The following is an 18060-nucleotide window of genomic DNA, read 5'->3' as shown; positions in this document are numbered from 1 at the left end:
GCAACGGGACCTGAGGGCTGAAGCAGAGTAGAACGGTGCAACAACATTGCTCGGGCACCTCCATTTTGGAGGAGGTGCCTTATATATGGTAAAGTCCTCCGGCCATTGGCCGGGGACTCCTTAGGACGGCGCGCGCGGCCCCTTTAAGAGGGAGGGAGGGCGCGCGCGCGCGCCCTAAGCGCAGTGGCCGGGAAGGAGCGCGCGCTGCCAGCAGAGCGGGAGAGGGACGCCGGGCACGGAGCAGAGCGGTGAGGGGAACAGCGTCCCTGCCTAGCAGAGGGCAGGGACGCCGGCACTACAACATGCTGTCCATTTCCTTGTGATCCTCCTTGAGATGGTTCTACTCTTTCATTGGAGTCCAGCTGTGTTTAATTAAACTGATAGGACTTGATTTGGAAAGGCACACACCTGTCTATATAAGACCTCACAGCTCACAGTGCATGTCAGACCAAATGACCAGTATTGAGTAGAAGCCCCCTTTTGAGCTAGTGCATCCATGAGTCTTCTTGGGAATGATGCAACAAGTTTTTCACACCTGGATTTGGGGTTCCTCTGCCATTCTTCCTTGCAGATCCTCTCCAGTTCTGTCAGGTTGGATGGTGAACGTTGGTGGACAGCCATTTTCAGGTCTCTCCAGAGATGTTCAATTGGGTTTAGGTCAGGGCTCTGGCTGGGCCAGTCTAGAATGGTCACAGAGTTGTTCTGAAGCCACTCCTTTGTTATTTTAACTGTGTGCTTAGGGTCATTGTCTTGTTGGAAGGTGAACCTTCGGCCAAGTCTGAGGTCCAGAGCACTCTGGAAGAGGTTTTCATCCAGGATATCTGTGTACTTGGCCGCATTCATGTTTCTTTCAATTCCAACCAGTCGTCCTGTCCCTGCAGCTGAAAAACACCCCCATGATGCTGCCACCACCATGTTTCACTGTTGGGATTGTATTGGGCAGGTGATGAGCAGTGCCTGGTTTTTTCCACACATACCCCTTAGAATTATCACCAAAAAGTTCTATCTTAGTCTCATCAGACCAAAGAATCTTATTTCTCATAGACTGGGAGTCCTTCATGTGTTTTTAAGCAAACTCTGTGCAGGCTTTCATATGTCTTGCACTGAGGAGAGGCTTCCGTTGGGCCACTCTGCCATAAAGGCTCGACTTGTGGAGGGCTGCAGTGATAGTTGACTTTATGCAACTTTCTCCCATCTCCCTACTGCATCTTTGGAGCTGAGCCACAGTGATCTTGGGGTTCATCTTTACCTCTCTCACCAAGGCTCTTCTCCCACGATTGCTCAGTTTAGCTGGACGACCAGGTCTAGGAAGACTTCTGGTGGTCCCAAACTTCTTCCACTTAAGGATTATGGAGGCCACTGTGTTCTTAGGACCCTTGACTAATGCAGAAATTCTTTTGTAAACTTGGCCAGATCTGTGCCTTGCCACAATTCTGTCTCTAAGCTCCTTGGGCAGTGTCAGGATGCCAGGTTTAATTTTACTTTGCCAGTAGTTTTTCCCTTAGCCAAGATGGCTTCCATTGCCTCACTGGGGTCATGTGTTTCCTGCCTGTGGACCTACTTAAACTGCATGTGTTGCAATCATGCCTTGCCTGAGTATTGTGTGCTTTTAGCTTTCTACTCACCTGTGCTAGCCCTCTGAATAGAGTCTTGCTGACCTTGTGTTTACTCCTAGTCATCCGCTGAAAGGATTGCTGCCTGAATCCTCTGCTAAGGGGACTTCTGCTGAAAGGAACCACTGGCTGTTGTTCACTCACGCTGGGATCTCTGAACTTTTGTCTTCCTGAAGAAAACTTCTCCTGGATCTCTACACCTCTGGTATAGTCACCATCTTGCTCTGTGTTTAAATACCCGGCTCCAGCTCTGCTTAAGACATCGCTGTTTCCTCCGCTGCACCTCCTGCATTCTTCAATATCCAGATCCATATTCCAGTTTGTCTTCTCTTCTGCACTACGTGAGTCCACAATCAACTGAGGAATACCTACGTCTGCTTACTATCCTTATTTCTGTTTGCATATTACTGTACCTAAGTAAACTTGGACTATCGTTAACGTTTACATACCCTAATAGTAATGAAGGCCGTGCCTTACAGATTAGGTTCTAAGAAGTGTTGTTTGGAATGAACTTACCTTCATAAACTGTTTGCTGTGATCTTTTGCACTTGAGTTTAAAATAGACTTTCACACTACTCTTGTCTCAGTCTCTGCTTTTGGCCCACGCCATTGGACTTCAGGGTATCTACTAACATCGTAACAGGCAGTTCCTTTGAGCTCATGATTCTCATTTGGTCTGACATGCACTGTGAGCTGTGAGGTCTTATATAGACAGGTGTGTGCCTTTCCAAATCAAGTCCTATCAGTTTAGTTAAACACAGCTGGACTCCAATGAAAGAGTAGAACCATCTCAAGGAGGATCACAAGAAATGGACAGCATGTGACTTAAATATGAGCAAAGGGTCTGAATACTTATGACCATGTGATATTTCAGTTTTCCTTTTTTAATAAATTTGCAAAAATTTCTACATTTCTGTTTTTTTTTCAGTCAAGATGGGGTGCACAGTGTACTTTAATGAGAAGAAAAAAAGAACTTTTTAGAATTTACCAAATGGCTGCAATGAAACAAAGAGTGAAAGATGTAAAGGGGTCTGAATGCTTTCCGTACCCACTGTATATAGTGCTCAATGTTCCAGGCAGTGGGAGGCATTACTGGGATCCAGAGCAGTCGCTCCAGTCACGTCCAGAGCCTAAGGTCTGGCATAGGAGCTGCCGGACACTTTGTGTGCTCTGAAGTACAAAGGAAGATGGACAGGGACCTGCATAGATGGAAGTTGAAGGCCAGTCCCGGGTGCACTGCAGAGGTGGACGAGAAATACAGGATGAGCTAGCAACACGGCTGAAGAGGAGTTATGCTAAGAAGGAGGATAATGTGAATTGCTGTGCCTTATCCCATCTGTACCCACCTGATGAACTTGAACTGTCAAGTATATGTTTGACTGTTACAAAGAACTTCGTGTTCCCTAAATTGTGTGCGGCGGCTTCTGAGGACAGAAGCCTGAAGGCAGTGGAGGCCTGCGGCCTACAAGAGAGTGTGCTGCACCCCACACCCTAGAGCACACTGGGACTGGGACACCCATTGTCTGTAAAGTGCCAGAGCGAAATCAGACCGACGTTCAGTCACGACTACCGCTCTGTGCCACTTTACAAGATGAGTGATAAGGGAACTTCTCCATCAGAAGAGACGAGGAAATAATGGTCGCTGCCCAAACTGTGACAAGAACAGGACCACAATGCAACAAGAACTGTCTCACAATGCTCTTGGAACTTTCCCATAATGCATTGCAAATTGAAACTAGAGCAAATACATTAAATCACTAGCAGACAGTGCCGTTATCAAACAATAAAAAAGAGACAGGATTCAAATGCAAGCAACATAATGTCAGAACTGATATACACATAAAGTGACTAGATTCCCTGGATAGCTAAATTCGCTGCTGAGGCCAGAACACGGGCTGCCCAGCACTATTTAAGTGCACCCCATGAAGATAGACACTCTAATTTACAAGGCCATAACATATAGGTGCATCTCACAAAATTAGAATATCATCAAAAAGTTAATTTATTTCAGTTCTTCAATGCAAAAAGTGAACCTCATATATTATATAGAGTCATTACAAACACAGTGATCTATTTCAAGTGTTTATTTCTGTTAATGTTGATGATTATGGCTTATAGCCAATGAAAACACAAAAGTCATTAACTCAGTAAATTAAAATAATTAACAAAAAACACCTGCAAAGACTTCCTAAGCATTTAAAAAGGTCCCTTAGTCTGTTTTAGTAGGCTCCACAATCATGACAATCATGGTGAAGACTGCTGACTTGACAGATGTCCAGAGTTCCAATTTTCATTTGAAATCAAGGTCCCAGAGTCTGGAAGAAGAGTGGAGAGGCCACAATCCAAGCTGCTTGAGGTCTAGTGTGAAGTTTCCACAATCAGTGATGGTTTGGGGAGCCGTGTCATCTGCTGGTGTAGGTCCACTGTGTTTTTTCAACACCAAAGTCAGCGCAGCCGTCTACCAGGAAATTTTAGAGCACTTCATGCTTCCCTCTGCCACAGTATCAAGCTACCAGGGGGGCAAAGGGGGCGGTGGCCCCGGGCCCCTCGCTCTTAGGGGGCCCATCCAGGGCTACGCCAGTGTAACTGTATCTAGCATGCCCCTGGTGCCAGCATCGGGCCCCACTGCCCGCCACCGCCACAAGTTTACTGATGAGAGAGGGAGCGCGGATCTCTCTCCCATTAGTCCCTTCTGTGACTGACGTCTCTGACATCATCACTTGGCGCCCAGCCCGCTGTGCTGAAGATGTGTGCGTGCTGGGTGCTCTGAGCAGCGAGGGAACCAGGAGGAGAGATGAGTACTGTTTATTTATTTTTTGCCGGGTGGGGGGCGGCATTATATTACAGACTCTGCCTATGGGAAGGGGGAGGTGCATTATACTACAGACTCTGCCTATGGGGGAGCATTATCCTAAAGACTCTGCCCACAGAGAGGGGGGGCATTATACTAAAGACTCTGCCTATGGGGAGGGGGGGCATTATACTACAGACTGTCTATGGGGAGGGGGGGAGCATTATACTAAAGCCTCTGTCTATGGGGGGCATTCTACTACAGACTCTGCCTATGGGGGGGCATTATACTACAGACTCTGTTTATGAGCAGGGGAGAGCAGTAGACTACAGACTCTGCCTATGGGGGGACATTGTACTACAGACTCTGCCTATAAGAGGGGGAGCATTATACTACAGACTCTGCCTATGGGGGGTGCATTTTACTACAGACTCTGCCTATAGGTGGGGCATTATACTACAGACGCTGCCTATGAGATGGGGGGGTATTATATCACAGACTCTGCCTATGAGGAGGGGGGGCACATTATACTACAGACTCTGCCTATGAGATGGGGGGGCAATATACTACAGATTCTGACTATGAGGAGGGGGGGGGGATTATACTACAGACTCTGACTATGAGGAGGGGGGAGCATTATACTACAGACTTTGCCTATGGGGGGGCATTATACTGCAGACTCTGCCTATGGGGGGGCATTATACTACAGACTCTGCCTATGAGGAGGGGGGGAGCATTATACTACAGACTCTGCCTATGGGGGGGACATTGTACTACAGACTCTGCCTATAAGAGGGGGAGCATTATACTACAGACTCTGCCTATGGGGGGTGCATTTTACTACAGACTCTGCCTATAGGTGGGGCATTATACTACAGACGCTGCCTATGAGATGGGGGGGGCATTATACCACAGACTCTGCCTATGAGGAGGGGGGGCACATTACACTACAGACTCTGCCTATGAGATGGGGGGGGGGCATTATACTACAGATTCTGCCTATGAGGAGGGGGGGGCATTATACTACAGACTCTGCCTATGAGGAGGGGGGAGCATTATACTACAGACTCTGCCTATGGGGGGGGCATTATACCACAGACTCTGCCTATGAGGAGGGGGGAGCATTATACTACAGACTCTGCCTATGGGGGGGGCATTATACTGCAGACTCTGCCTATGGGGGGGCATTATACCACAGACTCTGCCTATGAGGAGGGGGGGAGCATTATACTACAGACTCTGCCTATGGGGGGGAGCTTTATACTACAGACTCTGTCAATGGGGGGAGCATTTTACTACAGACTCTGCCTATAGGGGCGCATTATACTATACGAAGGACTATGGGGAGTGCATTATACTATATTGAGGACTATCTGGTGCATTATACTATATGTAGGCTATTTATACAGTGTGGGAGATAATGTGGGTTCTTTGAACAGCGTGGGGGCCATCATACAGTGTGGGAGATAATGTGGGGTCTTTGTATAGTGTGGAGGCCATCATACAGTGTTGGAGCCATCAGCTTGGGGGCTACTAAGGGGTCAGTATACTTTGTGGGGGTACTATACAGTGAGGGGGAATTATATCGTGAATAGGAGAACATCATACTGGTTAGAGCGGAGCTCTACATGGGGGGAGACTCAGGACATTATTAAATCTTAGGTGGGCACTTATTGTTATAGGGGAACTCAGGTTATCGTGACTGTCGAAGGGGCATTATTACTTTCTAGGGGGCACAATGTGGGCACTGTTTTCTAGGACACTTGCACACGGCATTACTTTATTTTAGAGGTTTGTTTTACCATCTAGAGGGCACACAGTAGGTGCAGTAATAGGGACACATTTTGCAGCAGAGGCTCAGTATTGGGGTATCAGCAGGATGAGAAGTTTGTGCAGGTTGGGGATAGATGTGGTCAGTGCCTGAAATGTAAGGAGTCAAATGTGTCTTTGTTGTGATCTCTGCAGACCTGAGACTCTGAGCCCTGGCTGGAGAAGTTGTCGTGTCGGTCTGGGCCAGATGGAAAAGACGGGAAAAGTGAACAATTTAATCAGAAAGAACGTCAGCTGTAAGGTACTATATATAACTGAGCTGTGATCTCTTATATGTTCTGCAGGACTGGCATCTATCAATATATGTCACCATATGGCGGTAATATCAGTGCTGGTCTTTGTATAGAGATTATTTTTAGTAACAGCGCGGTCATCTGCTGAGGTTTTCCTACATCAACTATCTGGGTGCGCCGCTATAGTTGGAATCAGGGTTACCTGGTTAGAGGCCCACTCAGAAGTTTCGGCCCCCTGAACCAAAACCTTAGCTACGCCAAGCTTTTTGGAGATGGAAATTTCATTCTCCAGCAGGACTTGGCCCCTGTCCACACTGACAAAAGTACTAATACCTGGTTTACACAAAACAGTATCACTGTGCTTGATTGGCAGCAAACTCACCTGACCTTAACCCCATAAAGAATCTATTATAGAGAATCTATGGGGTATTGTCAAGAGGAAAATGAGAGACACCAGACCCAACAATGCAGACGAGCTGAAGGCTTCTATCAAAGCCACCTGGGCTTCCATAACCCCTCAGCAGTGCCACAGGCTGATCCCTCCATGCCACATTGCCGCATTGATGCAGTAATTGATGTAAAAGGAGCCTGGCCAAGTATTGAGGGCATTTATTGAACATACATTTCAGTAGGATAACATTTTGGATTTTGAAAACATTTTTCAAGCTGGTGTTATAAGGTATTCTAATTAATTGAAATAATGACTTTTGAGTTTTCATTGGCTGTAAGCCATAATCATCAACATTAACAGAAATAAACACGTGAAATAGATCACTCTGTGTGTAATGGCTCTATATAATATATGAGTTTCACGTTTTGTATTGAAGAACTGAAATAAATTAACTTTTCTGGTGATATTCTAATTTTGTGAGATGCACCTGTAGATGGGCTTGGCTGCACCCTGAATAAAAATAGCATGTAAAAAATATATATGATATATATGAGGTATTGGTCGATATTTTGGCCAAAATATACAAGCTCGCAACCTGCTCAAGGGTCCTCATACTTGCGAGTCCCTACACTAACATTAAAAGCAAAGTCACAAAACAAGGAATTAAAGTTCCCACCAAAATTCAAGAATTAACACAGCAAATACAGCAACAATAATTACAAGGATGCAGCAAACCCATATAATGAAGAAGTCAGCAATACAGGTGCAAAATATTGATGAGACAACCACTCACAACCTACCAATTCATGGAGGGGGTGATTGCTTAGTATTAAAACTGCACACAAATAAGCCTTGTATAGGGCACTGGTCACACACAGGTAGTGCACAATGTCTGGCTTACAGCCTATTAGTGAAGCCCAAACTATTAGGCGGGCTGCCCAGCACTTTTTAAGTACACCCCATGAAGACAGACACCCTAGTTTACAAGGCCAACATTGATGGGTCTGGCTGCACCCTGAATAAAAATAACGTGCAAAAAATATATATGATATATATGATATATATGAGGTATTAGTAAATATTTTGGCCAAAATACACAAGCTCGCAACCCGCGTCAAGGGTCCTCATACTTGCGAGTCCCTACACTAACATTAAAAGCAAAGACAAATTTAAATTCCCACCAAAATTCAAGAATTAACACAGGAAAAAAGGGCAACAGTGTTTACCTGCCTAGGTCTCAGTACTAATCATACCATATAATAACGATGACAGCAACACAGGTGCAAAATACTGATGTGACAACCACTCACATATTACCAATTAATGGAGGGGGGTGATTACATAGTATTAAAACTGCACACAAAATTATATGGGATTGCTACATCCTAATAGTGCATTAGTTCTGAGATCTGGGCAGGTAAATGCTATATTAATAATTGATTTTTTGAGGAAAGTTAAATTCTCTTTTGTTGGCTTTACTTTTAATCTAACTGAAATACACATAAGCTTTTTTCCTAAACATTAGGATCTGTGTAGAGCCATCAGCTCAAAAAGGCTTCCTTTGACAGACTTGGCATAAGCAGGTCAAAAGGAACCCTGATCTTTACCATTACACCCCTTTACAGGAATGGAGACTTACCACATGCTCAGGGTTGCATCTACAGAGTAGCTGCTGGCCAGAGGAGCGAGCTTGAGGCTATAACTCTAACTAAAGTTTTTTTATTACTAAATGATGGGTTCTGTCTAAGGCCATTGGCTCAAAAAGGCTTCCTCGGACAGACTTGGCGCAAGCTACTCCATTCTGCAGATCCCAAGGGAACCCTGGCCTTTACCATTACACCCCTGTACAGGGATAGATACTTACCATAGGCCCAGAGTTGCATCTACAGAGTAGCTGCTGGCCGGAGGAGCGAGCTTGAGGCTATAGTGGTTGATTCAACTCTAACTAAAGCTTTTTTTTCCTAAATACTGGGATCTGTTTAAGGCTGTTGGCTCAAACAGACTTCCTCGGACAGACTTGGCGCAAGCTACTCCATTCTGCAGATCCCAAGGGAACCCTGGTTTTTACCATTACACCCCTGTACAGGGATAGATACTTACCATAGGCCCAGGGTTGCATCTACAGAGTAGCTGCTGGCCGAAGGAGTGCGCTTGAGGCTTGAGTAGTTGAGTCAATCCTAACTAAAGAAAAACCTATCTAATGACACTTTCTTGTTAGGACCTGTCTGAGGCCTATGGCTCAAAAAAGCTTCTTTGGAAAAACTTGGCAAAAGCCAGTCTATCCTACAGGTTCCAAAGGAACTCTGACCTTCACTCTTACAGCCCTGTACAGTGATAAAGACTTATTACAGGGCCTTGATTGCATCTACATAGTAGATGCTGACTGGAGGGGCAAACTTAAGGTTAGAATGGTTCAGCCAACCCTAACTATTGCTACTTTCTTAAATGTTAGGATATTTCTGAGGCCGTTGGCTCAAACAGGCTTCCTTGGACAGACTTGGCGCAAAACACACCATTTCTGATGTTTCCAAATGAACCCTGGGCTTCACCCTTGAACCTCTATACAGGGACCGTTTCATAGTTTTAAGGTTGAAAGACACAAGTCCATCAAGTTCAACCTAAAAGCTAATGTGTTGATCCAGAGGAAGGCAAAAACCGCATGAGGCAGATGCTAATTGCCCCATATTAGGGGAAAAATTCCTTCCCGACTCCACATATGGCAATCAGACTAGTTCTCTGGATCAACGTCCCATAACAAAATCTAGTACGGATAACCTGCAATTTTATATTATTCAAGAAAGGCACACACATGCCCTCCTTGAATTTTTTTTAGAAAATTAAGTATTTCAATTTCATGTGGTAGAGAGTTTCATAACCTCATTGCTCACACAATAAAAATTTGCCAACTAACTTCCTTTAGACAAAGTGAATTAGGATCTTTATGCTAGAGTAATTGAATTAACTCTAACTGAAATAGATTAATGCTTTTTTCCTAAATGTTGAAATTTGTTTAAATCCATCAGCTCAAAAAGGCTTTCTCGGACAGACTTGGCGCAAGCTACTCCATTCTGCAGATCCCAAGGGAACCCTGGCCTTTACCATTACACCCCTGTACAGGGATAGATACTTACCATAGGCCCAGGGCTGCATCTACAGAGTAGCTGCTGGCCGGAGGAGCGAGCTTGAGGCTATAGTGGTTGATTCAACTCTAACTAAAGCTTTTTTTTCCTAAATACTGGGATCTGTTTAAGGCTGTTGGCTCAAACAGACTTCCTCGGACAGACTTGGCGCAAGCTACTCCATTCTGCAGATCCCAAGGGAACCCTGGTTTTTACCATTACACACCTGTACAGGGATAGATACTTACCATAGGCCCAGGGTTGCATCTACAGAGTAGCTGCTGGCCGGAGGAGTGCGCTTGAGGCTTGAGTAGTTGAATCAATCCTAACTAAAGAAAAACCTATCTAATGACACTTTCTTGTTAGGACCTGTCTGAGGCCTATGGCTCAAAAAAGCTTCTTTGGAAAGACTTGGCAAAAGCCAGTCTATCCTACAGGTTCAAAAGGAACTCTGGCCTTCACTCTTACAGCCCTGTACAGTGATAAAGACTTATTACAGGGCCTTGATTGCATCTACATAGTAGATGCTGACTGGAGGGGCAAACTTAAGGCTAGAATGGTTCAGCCAACCCTAACTATTGCTACTTTCTTAAATGTTAGGATATTTCTGAGGCCATTGGCTCAAACAGGCTTCCTTGGACAGACTTGGCGCAAAACACACCATTTCTGATGTTTCCAAATGAACCCTGGGCTTCACCCTTGAACCTCTATACAGGGACTGTTTCATAGTTTTAAGGTTGAAAGACACAAGTCTGTCAAGTTCAACCTAAAAGCTAATGTGTTGATCCAGAGGAAGGCAAAAACCCCATGAGGCAGATGCTAATTGCCCCATATTAGGGGAAAAATTCCTTCCCGACTCCACATATGGCAATCAGACTAGTTCCCTGGATCAACGTCCCATAACAAAATCTAATACGGATAACCTGCAATTTTATATTATTTAAGAAAGGCACACACATGCCCTCCTTGAATTTTTTTTAGAAAATTAAGTATTTCAATTTCATGTGGTAGAGAGTTTCATAACCTCATTGCTCACACAATAAAAATTTGCCAACTAACTTCCTTTAGACAAAGTGAATTAGGATCTTTATGCTAGAGTAATTGAATTAACTCTAACTGAAATAGATTAATGCTTTTTTCCTAAATGTTGAAATTTGTTTAAATCCATCAGCTCAAAATGGCTTTCTCGGACAGACTTGGCGCAAGCTACTCCATTCTGCAGATCCCAAGGGAACCCTGGCCTTTACCATTACACCCCTGTACAGGGATAGATACTTACCATAGGCCCAGGGCTGCATCTACAGAGTAGCTGCTGGCCGGAGGAGCGAGCTTGAGGCTATAGTGGTTGATTCAACTCTAACTAAAGCTTTTTTTTCCTAAATACTGGGATCTGTTTAAGGCTGTTGGCTCAAACAGACTTCCTCGGACAGACTTGGCGCAAGCTACTCCATTCTGCAGATCCCAAGGGAACCCTGGTTTTTACCATTACACCCCTGTACAGGGATAGATACTTACCATACGCCCAGGGTTGCATCTACAGAGTAGCTGCTGGCCGGAGGAGTGCGCTTGAGGCATGAGTAGTTGAATCAATCCTAACTAAAGAAAAACCTATCTAATGCCACTTTCTTGTTAGGACCTGTCTGAGGCCTATGGCTCAAAAAAGCTTCTTTGGAAAGACTTGGCAAAAGCCAGTCTATCCTACAGGTTCCAAAGGAACTCTGGCCTTCACTCTTACAGCCCTGTACAGCGATAAAGACTTATTACAGGGCCTTGATTGCATCTACATAGTAGATGCTGACTGGAGGGGCAAACTTAAGGCTAGAATGGTTCAGCCAACCCTAACTATTGCTACTTTCTTAAATGTTAAGATATTTCTGAGGCCGTTGGCTCAAACAGGCTTCCTTGGACAGACTGGGCGCAAAACACACCATTTCTGATGTTTCCAAATGAACCCTGGGCTTCACCCTTGAACCTCTATACAGGGACCGTTTCATAGTTTTAAGGTTGAAAGACACAAGTCCATCAAGTTCAACCTAAAAGCTAATGTGTTGATCCAGAGGAAGGCAAAAACCCCATGAGGCAGATGCTAATTGCCCCATATTAGGGGAAAAATTCCTTCCCGACTCCACATATGGCAATCAGACTAGTTCCCTGGATCAACGTCCCATAACAAAATCTAGTACGGATAACCTGCAATTTTATATTATTCAAGAAAGGCACACACATGCCCTCCTTGAATTTTTTTTAGAAAATTAAGTATTTCAATTTCATGTGGTAGAGAGTTTCATAACCTCATTGCTCACACAATAAAAATTTGCCAACTAACTTCCTTTAGACAAAGTGAATTAGGATCTTTATGCTAGAGTAATTGAATTAACTCTAACTGAAATAGATTAATGCTTTTTTCCTAAATGTTGAAATTTGTTTAAATCCATCAGCTCAAAAAGGCTTTCTCGGACAGACTTGGCGCAAGCTACTCCATTCTGCAGATCCCAAGGGAACCCTGGCCTTTACCATTACACCCCTGTACAGGGATAGATACTTACCATAGGCCCAGGGCTGCATCTACAGAGTAGCTGCTGGCCGGAGGAGCGAGCTTGAGGCTATAGTGGTTGATTCAACTCTAACTAAAGCTTTTTTTTCCTAAATACTGGGATCTGTTTAAGGCTGTTGGCTCAAACAGACTTCCTCGGACAAACTTGGCGCAAGCTACTCCATTCTGCAGATCCCAAGGGAACCCTGGTTTTTACCATTACACCCCTGTACAGGGATAGATACTTACCATAGGCCCAGGGTTGCATCTACAGAGTAGCTGCTGGCCGGAGGAGTGCGCTTGAAGCTTGAGTAGTTGAATCAATCCTATCTAAAGAAAAACCTATCTAATGCCACTTTCTTGTTAGGACCTGTCTGAGGCCTATGGCTCAAAAAAGCTTCTTTGGAAAGACTTGGCAAAAGCCAGTCTATCCTACAGGTTCCAAAGGAACTCTGGCCTTCACTCTTACAGCCCTGTACAGCGATAAAGACTTATTACAGGGCCTTGATTGCATCTACATAGTAGATGCTGACTGGAGGGGCAAACTTAAGGCTAGAATGGTTCAGCCAACCCTAACTATTGCTACTTTCTTAAATGTTAAGATATTTCTGAGGCCGTTGGCTCAAACAGGCTTCCTTGGACAGACTGGGCGCAAAACACACCATTTCTGATGTTTCCAAATGAACCCTGGGCTTCACCCTTGAACCTCTATACAGGGACCGTTTCATAGTTTTAAGGTTGAAAGACACAAGTCCATCAAGTTCAACCTAAAAGCTAATGTGTTGATCCAGAGGAAGGCAAAAACCCCATGAGGCAGATGCTAATTGCCCCATATTAGGGGAAAAATTCCTTCCCGACTCCACATATGGCAATCAGACTAGTTCCCTGGATCAACGTCCCATAACAAAATCTAGTACGGATAACCTGCAATTTTATATTATTCAAGAAAGGCACACACATGCCCTCCTTGAATTTTTTTTAGAAAATTAAGTATTTCAATTTCATGTGGTAGAGAGTTTCATAACCTCATTGCTCACACAATAAAAATTTGCCAACTAACTTCCTTTAGACAAAGTGAATTAGGATCTTTATGCTAGAGTAATTGAATTAACTCTAACTGAAATAGATTAATGCTTTTTTCCTAAATGTTGAAATTTGTTTAAATCCATCAGCTCAAAAAGGCTTTCTCGGACAGACTTGGCGCAAGCTACTCCATTCTGCAGATCCCAAGGGAACCCTGGCCTTTACCATTACACCCCTGTACAGGGATAGATACTTACCATAGGCCCAGGGCTGCATCTACAGAGTAGCTGCTGGCCGGAGGAGCGAGCTTGAGGCTATAGTGGTTGATTCAACTCTAACTAAAGCTTTTTTTTCCTAAATACTGGGATCTGTTTAAGGCTGTTGGCTCAAACAGACTTCCTCGGACAAACTTGGCGCAAGCTACTCCATTCTGCAGATCCCAAGGGAACCCTGGTTTTTACCATTACACCCCTGTACAGGGATAGATACTTACCATAGGCCCAGGGTTGCATCTACAGAGTAGCTGCTGGCCGGAGGAGTGCGCTTGAAGCTTGAGTAGTTGAATCAATCCTATCTAAAGAAAAACCTATCTAATGCCACTTTCTTGTTAGGACCTGTCTGAGGCCTATGGCTCAAAAAAGCTTCTTTGGAAAGACTTGGCAAAAGCCAGTCTATCCTACAGGTTCCAAAGGAACTCTGGCCTTCACTCTTTCAGCTCTGTACAGCGATAAAGACTTATTGCAGGGCCTTGATTGCATCTACATAGTAGATACTGACTGGAGGGGCAAACTTAAGGCTAGAATGGTTCAGCCAACCCTAACTATTGCTACTTTCTTAAATGTTAGGATATTTCTGAGGCCGTTGGCTCAACAGGCTTCCTTGGACAGACTGGGTGCAAAACACACCATTTCTGATGGTTCCAAATGAACCCTGGGCTTCACCCTTGAACCTCAATACATGGACAGTTTCATAGTTTTAAGGTTGAAAGACACAAGTCCATCAAGTTCAACCTAAAAGCTAATGTGTTGATCCAGAGGAAGGCAAAAACCCCATGAGGCAGATGCTAATTGCCCCATATTAGAGGAAAAATTCCTTCCCGACTCCACATATGGCAATCAGACTAGTTCCCTGGATCAACGTCCCATAACAAAATCTAGTACGGATAACCTGCAATTTTATATTATTCAAGAAAGGCACACATATGCCCTCCTTGAATTTTTTTTAGAAAATTAAGTATTTCAAGTTCATGTGGTAGAGAGTTCCATAACCTCATTGCTCACACAATAAAAATTTGCCAACTAACTTCCTTTAGACAAAGTGAATTAGGATCTTTATGCTAGAGTAATTGAATTAACTCTAACTGAAATAGATTAATGCTTTTTTCCTAAATGTTGAAATTTGTTTAAATCCATCAGCTCAAAAAGGCTTTCTCGGACAGACTTGGCGCAAGCTACTCCATTTTGCAGATCCCAAGGGAACCCTGGCCTTTACCATTACACGCCTGTACATGGATAGATACTTACCATAGGCCCAGGGCTGCATCTACAGAGTAGCTGCTGGCCGGAGGAGCGAGCTTGAGGCTATAGTGGTTGATTCAACTCTAACTGAAGCTTTTTTTTTTTCCTAAATACTGGGATCTGTTTAAGGCTGTTGGCTCAAACAGACTTCCTCGGACAGACTTGGCGCAAGCTACTCCATTCTGCAGATCCCAAGGGAACCCAGGTTTTTACCATTACACCCCTGTACAGGGATAGATACTTACCATAGGCCCAGGGTTGCATCTACAGAGTAGCTGCTGGCCGGAGGAGTGCGCTTGAGGCTTGAGTAGTTGAATCAATCCTAACTAAAGAAAAAGCTATCTAATGCCACTTTCTTGTTAGGACCTGTCTGAGGCCTATGGCTCAAAAAAGCTTCTTTGGAAAGACTTGGCAAAAGCCAGTCTATCCTACAGGTTCCAAAGGAACTCTGGCCTTCACTCTTACAGCCCTGTACAGCGATAAAGACTTATTACATGGCCTTGATTGCATCTACATAGTAGATGCTGACTGGAGGGGCAAACTTAAGGCTAGAATGGTTCAGCCACCCTAACTATTGCTACTTTCTGAAATATTAGGATATTTCTGAGGCCGTTGGCTCAAACAGGCTTCCTTGGACAGACTGGGCGCAAAACACACCATTTCTGATGGTTCCAAATGAACCCTGGGCTTCACCCTTGAACCTCAATACAGGGACAGTTTCATAGTTTTAAGGTTGAAAGACACAAGTCCATCAAGTTCAACCTAAAAGCTAATGTGTTGATCCAGAGGAAGGCAAAAACCCCATGAGGCAGATGCTAATTGCCCCATTTTAGGGGAAAAATTCCTTCCCGACTCCACATATGGCAATCAGACTAGTTCCCTGGATCAACGTCCCATAATAAAATCTATTACCACTAACCTGAAATGTTATATTATTCAAGGAACATTTTTCATCAAGCAGTTTTCACCGGAAATCTGTTGCACAACTGTTTGAATCTCAGTAAATTCCTGCGCAACTTACATTTAAATACTCTGACCTTTTTACACCCACTCTTTTAACTTCTTAAATAGTGAACAGAGCTTATCTGGACCGCTTGTGGCTTAGCTTTACCTGAAAACTTATTACAAATTAGGCTGGAAAAGTGGTGTAAATTAGGACTGAAATTGACTCCATCTTTTGACTGGAGTACATTTCTTGAGGTGTAGTACGTCAGCTTTAAGGGGATATTTCAATAAATGAATGACCCTGGCTGCAGGTATAAAGAATCAAACTGTGCTGTCCTGACCCATTCCTGGGATTGTGTATGGCACTGACATCACCTCAATACTGCCGCAGCCAACAAATGTAATCAGACGGACTGCCCAGCTGAGCGCACTGAGCTACTGCAGCTCTGAGATGGTGGAACCTCTTTTTTTTAATTAAATGACCTGCAGCTAGGGACATTCATTTATTGAAAGGGAACAACCCCTTTAAGGATGAGTCAAGTTCATTAAGAGGTTTAGTCTTTTTAATGAATTTGGTGCACGTTCCTCCAATAGGCGCTTCATGAATGCTGGTATAGAAATCCACCAGCCTTGATGAATCGGCCACCATAGGTGTACATGGCATGAGCATATACAGAACAGTTGTGTAGTATACGTTACCAGGCCCTCATGATGCTCTTGGTCCTGGATGGCCTTCCACAGTCTGCTTTCTTGCTTCATCATCTTGAAGGGCTCCACTTTCTTTTCTTCTGGCTGGCATGGTGCGGCTCTATCATCCTGCTCCTTTAACACGAAGGGACGAATGACTGTAAAGCTGCCAGGAGCGTTTTTTTTATCCCCTTAGATCATTGTGACACCACAAAGTGATGACATAGACAAGTGGGTGAGGCGCCTTTATTCAGTCATCGGGTGTGGTCAGAAGAAATTAGCATATTCCGTGATGTTACTACAATGAGAACAGACATGAACATTCTATTCGAAACCCGACCGCCATTATCAGCGGAACCTTCACTGCTGTCAGATTGGCACTAAAAACAAAAAGAGACCGCGGTGAACCTGGACAGTAACAATCTACAGGGACAGTGACTGCTAAGCGGACTTCATGTCAGATGTTATGCAGTTTTGTCAGAAAAAAAAACAATAAAATATATAAAAGACAGGCTCCAATAAACCTTAAACACTGGGCTGTAGTCACAGATTCTCCTTCCACCTGCAGCACATTGCTCCCCTGCCTAACCCTCCCCGTCCTGCAGCATGTTTCTCACCGCTTAATTCTCCCACTCCTGCAGCACATCACTCCCCTGTCTAAACCTCCCCCTCTTGCGGCACATTGCTCCCGTCTAATCCTCCCCTCCTTGCAGCACATTGTGCCCTTTCTAAATCTCCCCCTTCCAGCACCACATCACCCACTGCCAAATCCCCTCTTGCACCACATCGCCCACTGCCAAATCCTGCACTTCCTGCTGCATATCGCTCCCTGCCTAATCCTCTCCTATTGCATTACATCACTCCCCTGCATAAGCCACCTCTTCCTGCAGCACATCGCTTCCCTGCCTAAGCCTCCCCCTCCTGCATTACATCACTCCCCTGCCTAATCCTCCTCTTCCTGCAGCACAGCGCTCCTTGCCTAATCCTCCTCTTCCTGCAGCACATCGCTCCCTGCATGATTCTCCCTATCCTGCATTACATCACTCCCCTGCATAATCCTCCTCTTCCTGCAGCACATCGCTCCCTGCATGATTCTCCCTATCCTGCATTACACCACTCCCCTGGCTAATCTTCCCCCTCCTGCAGCACATCGCACCCCTGCCTAATCCCCTCCCCTTCCTGCAGCACACCATTCCTCTGGCTAATCTTCCCCCTCCTGCAGCACATCGCTCCCCTGACCCCCTCTTACGTGACATCTTTTCTATCAGTTACATTTGTGAAGTAACTGCTGTCTCCTGTGAGCAGTGGAGAGCGAAGCTGAGAGCCAGGAGGCTCTGCCCCTCTGCCCCTTCTTGCCACATCATCATCCATCTACATC

This window comes from Phyllobates terribilis, unplaced genomic scaffold, assembly GCF_046119375.1.
Source record: "Phyllobates terribilis strain yellow unplaced genomic scaffold, ASM4611937v1 Scaffold_180__1_contigs__length_3869351, whole genome shotgun sequence".
Lineage (NCBI taxonomy): Eukaryota > Metazoa > Chordata > Amphibia > Anura > Dendrobatidae > Phyllobates > Phyllobates terribilis.
Note: the sequence above shows the minus strand (reverse complement) of the source record.